Source organism: Colobus angolensis, unplaced genomic scaffold (genome assembly GCF_000951035.1).
Source record: "Colobus angolensis palliatus isolate OR3802 unplaced genomic scaffold, Cang.pa_1.0 Scaffold45, whole genome shotgun sequence".
Classification (NCBI taxonomy): domain Eukaryota; kingdom Metazoa; phylum Chordata; class Mammalia; order Primates; family Cercopithecidae; genus Colobus; species Colobus angolensis.
This window is the reverse complement of record NW_012117932.1, coordinates 1,549,192-1,554,284: the sequence shown is the minus strand read 5'-3', so window position 1 is coordinate 1,554,284 and position 5,093 is coordinate 1,549,192.

Below are 5,093 nucleotides of genomic sequence, written 5' to 3'. Positions count from 1 at the left end.
CTTGCGGGCAGGCGGGCGGAGAAGGCGGGCCGCTGGGAGGAGCCGACGTGGGGTAAGCAGCTGCCGGTAGGGTCCTAGCCTTGGCCGGCTCTGAGGAGCCTTGCAGGGCTCTGGAGCCGCTTTGGAGGTCCGGACAGAAGCGGAGCTCTGGCTGCTTCTGGTCGCTGTCCCAGCAGATGCCCCAGCTCTGTTTCCTCTGGGTTATAGCCAGTCCAGAGACTTCTGACGAGGAGAGAGTGCTTGTTCTCCTTGTTACTGTTAGGATGGGGTGATACGTTCTTCTTTAGGCAGGAAGCCTTTTCGTGGGCAGGTACCAGCATTTAGTGGCGTTTGGTTTTCGGTGGTACTCCATGGATAGCCCTCCGGAGCCCTAGCCTTGAACCCATTTACGATTCACTGGGAAAATTTCGAAGCGCTCAACCCTCCCACGCCAGGCGTGTGTGTCAGGGGAGCCATAAAATATTGACTCCGGAAGATACAGTCAATAGAAGTCAAGCTCAATTTAATTTTTTTAAAGGAAAATAATCCCGTGGAAAAAAATCAGTATTTTTAAGTCATTCATATTAGTTCTCTTACTTCATCAACACCCCCACTGTAGTTCTCTCCTGGACGTGTAATGCTGTCGTTTCAATGTCAAAACATTCAGTGAAACGTAAGTGTGATTTTTATCAGAACTGACGTAGGACATGAGAATAATAGGCATTTCTCCTAGTTCGTTGCTTCACTGACTGTGGTGTGAGGAAAGGTGAAAGATTTGTCACTCACCCCTGCTGATAAAGTTATGTTCTTCACTGGTTTCAGCAGGAAATCTACCTTAATGTATTTCTAATCAAACTTTATTTTTGCTCAGAAATCAAATGAAGGATCACTAGAAATAGGAAATGTGGATCTTTTACCCCATGATGGAAAATGCTACAGATGAACCAAAAAGCATCGGAGTAAAAAGCATCGTACAGCATCTGAACAGTCCACCAACCTTACGATGTGAGTCAGAGGTTAGGAAAATCTTATATTGTTTGAAAAAAAGTCTATTTCTATTTTTAATTTATTAAATACAAGAAATATTTAGATATAAAATCCACTGTATATATCAAGATAGGACGTTCTTGGTTTATACAAAAATCATAGCAAAGACAACTAGACAAACCAGGTATTTCATTAAATGCCTTTGCAGTGACTTTTCTTGGCTCCAGCATTTTAAGTCATGTGAATTAGATTTATTTTTAAGCGTAGGGCTTAAAATAAATCTAACAGTTGCCCTAAAATAAATGTCCTAACCCCTGCTTGTCTTTTTTTAATTATTATTACCATTTTTAGGTATTAGGAATTTTGTTCTCAGAGAACGGTGAACATTATGTTGCTTTCCATTTAGACACATACGAAAAAATACAGGTAGTTAAGACAATACATGAGTGACACTGATAAATATAAGTGGAAGTGATAACCAACCTGGCAGAACTACTAGAAATATATGTGGAGTCCATATAGCTTACTTACCTACAAGGCTCTTCTGATGATTGTAACACATCACTAGTTATCTTCTGCCATAAGATAGATGGACTCTGAATTAACTATTTTTTTTTTCTCGGAGGCGGAGTTTTGCTCTTGTCGCCCAGGCAGGAGTGCAGTGACGCCATCTCGGCTCACTGCAACCTCCGCCTCCGGGTTCAAGCAATTCTCCCGCCTCAGCCTCCGGAGTAGCTGGGATTACAGGCGCGTGCCACCACGCCCAGCTAATTTTTGGTGCTTTGTTTTGTATTGAGATGGAGTTTCACTCTTGTTGCTCAGGCTGGTGTGCAATGTCGCGATCTCGGCTCACCGCAACCTCCACCTCCCGGGTTCAAGCGATTCTCCTGCCTCCCGCATAGCTAGGATTACAGGCATGCACCACCACCCCTTGCTAATTTTGTATTTTTGGTAGAGATGGGGTTTCTCCGTGTTGGTCAGGCTGGTCTCGAACTCCCGATCTCAGGTGATCCACCCACCTTGCCCTCCGGAAGTGCTGGGATTACAGGCATGAGCCACTACCCCTGGCCTATTTTTGTATATTCAGTAGAAACAGGGTTTCACCATGTTGGTCAGGCTGGTCTCGAACTCCTGACCTCATGATCCACCCTCCTCGACCTCCCAAAGTGCTGGGACTACAGGCGTGAGCCACCGCGCCCAGCCAACTTTTTTTAGTAAAGAGATCCTCACCTATAATAGGGTGGAATCATATGATATTAAAAATTCCCTTCCATTAGCCAGGTGTGGTGGCAGGCACCTGTTAATTCCAGCTTCTCTGGAGGCAGAGGATTCCAGCTTCTCTGGAGACTGAGACAGGAGAATTGCTTGAACCCGGGAGGCGGAGGTTGCAGTGAGCCGAGATGGCGCCACTGCACTCCAGCCTGGGTGACAGAGCGAGACTCTGTCTCAGAAAAATAAATAAATAAAAACAAAATAAAGTTTCCTTCCAACCTTAAAATTCTATCGTCTAATTGTGACTAATCTTTTCCAAAGTATTGTGGATATTTGAGATCACCCTTAAAATGTAAAGTATGGGCCGGGCGCGGTGGCTCACACCTGTAGTCCCAGCACTTTGGGAGCCTGAGGCGGGCGTATCGCGAGGTCAGGAGATCGAGACCATCTCTCTAACATGGTGAAACCCCATCTCTACTAAAAATACAAGAAATTAGCTGGGCGTGGTGGTGGGCCCCTGTAGTCCCAGCTACTCGGGAGGCTGAGGCAGGAGAATGGCGTGAACCCAGGAGGCGGAACTTGCAGTGAGCAGAGATGGCACCACTGCACTCCAGCCTGGGCGATAGAGCGAGACTCCGTCTCAAAAAAAAAAAAGTAGAGTATGTTAAAATCCTACATGTAAGTACAAAATACTGATGCCATGTATAAATATAATAATAATATAACAAACATACTGAGTGCTCACCATGTGCTAGGTACTACTCCACACACTTTATACATGATCTATTTAAAACTATGCCACAGATGGGGAAACTGAAGTGCAGAGAGATATGTTGTTAATACTTGCTCAGACCCTGAATGGAATAGAGACAATCTAACTACAGAACCCCCCATTCATAACTACTGGCTATGTTTACACTATCCAGTCCTAATACAGTGACAAGTATTTAACAATTGGATTATTTACATTAGCACAGATTTAAATGATTCCATGTAAATGAGGGAGTTACAGAATTTGCAATATCATCAATCTGATTACAGTCCCTAGGTAAAGATGTGAAATGATTTTAGCAGGTTGAATGAAAAGGGTCTTGAAGGGTGGGTGCGGTGGCTCACACCTGTAATACCAGCACTTTTGGAGGCCGAGGCAGGCAGATTACTTGAGCTCAAGAATTGGAGACCAGCCTGGGCAACCTGGTGAAACCCTATCTCTACAAAAGAATACAAAAATTAACCAGGCATGGTGGCATCTGTAGTCCCAGCTACCCAGGGGACTGAGGTGGGAGAATTGCTTGAGCCTGGAAGGCAGAGGTTGTAGTGAGCTGAGATCATGTCGCTGCACTTCAGCCTGGGCAATGGAACCAGACTCTGTCTCAAAAAATTTTAAAAAAAAATGTTTTTAAAGGCCTTGAAAATGTTCAGTAACACTGAATGGACTAGGGATTCCCAAACACTGGGTCCAGGAACCAGTGGCAGTCCTTGGTGGGATTTTCATGACTTGCAGCAAAATAAGAACAATAAAGATACGTAGTAAGTTTTCATAAAGTAACCAGTTTCACACTGAAGGCTGTCCTTCAGTATGAAATTCTGTTACTTTTTAAAAAATTAAACATACTTTCCTTTAAGAAGCAAGAGTAATAGTAGATGGTACATTTTTTAATGTTCTTAATTGGCAATTAAAAAATTACGAAGTTGGCCAAGCATGGTGGCTCATGCCTGTAACCCTAGCTCTTTGGGAAGCCAAGGCAGGAGGATCGCTTGAGCTCAGGAGTTGCAAACCAGACTGGGCAGCATGGCGAAATCCCCATGTCTACAAAAAAAATCTAAAAATTAACCAGGTGTGGCGGTACGTGTCTATAGTCCCAGCTACTTGGGAGGCTGAGGCAGGAGGATCGCTTCAGCCCAGAAGTTCAAGGCTGCAGTGAGCTAGGACCAAGCCCCACTGCACTCCAGCCTGGGTGACATAGCAAGATCCTGTCTCTAAAAAAGAAAAAAATAATTATAAAAAAAAATTTACAAAGTTGAAAACTCTCTGTAAATATATAGACTAAACTAGTTATATCTTAATTTTTCTGAATTTTGGAATGCAGGCATCTGGAAACATTTAGTGTACATGAGAGTCATACTAGAACCTAATGAAGAGACTACAGTGCTGACAGAATTTGAATGAGGCATATTTGGGAGAGACCATGGAAACATCAGAAAGATTTGGGTGTAGACTTCTGTATAGTAAAAGACAAGCTGAGCATTCCTTTGCTTTTGGTCATTTGGTAGGAAATAGGCTTGGTATTTTGTTCGTGAATTTCTCTAATAAACATTGATGTGTTAGCTAGCCTCCAAAGATGGCTCCCACTGAACTATGTCTCCAATATTGACACCCTTGTGGCATTCCTTCCCACATTGAATCTGGGCTGGGGTCTTGTGACCTGCTTAAACCAATAGGGTGCAGCAAAAGTAGCACTGTGCCAGCAGGAGGCCTAAGCTCTGAGGGTGCCTGGCAGCTAAAAGTTTTATGCTCTGGGAAGTCAGACTAAACTGAGATTACCATGGTGTGAGGAAACCCAATCTAAGTAACCACATGAACAGATTACATGAAAAACAACCAAGGAATCCTACAGACCTTGAGAACAGAAACCCCAGACTATGGCCCATTCCAGCAGCCCCCAAGCTTTGGTGGCACATAGAATAAGAAACAAGCTGATCCCTCCAAGCCCTCTGCCCATACTGCGGAATCATGGGCAAATAATAAAATGGTTGGTACTTTGAGACGCTAGGTTTTGGCATAGTGTTTTGTTTTTTTTTTTTTTGAGACGGGGTCTCTCCCTGTCCCGCAGACTGGAGTGCAGTGGCGCAATCTCCACTTACTGCAAGCTCCGCCTCCCGGGTTCACGCCATTCTCCTGCCTCAGCCTCCCG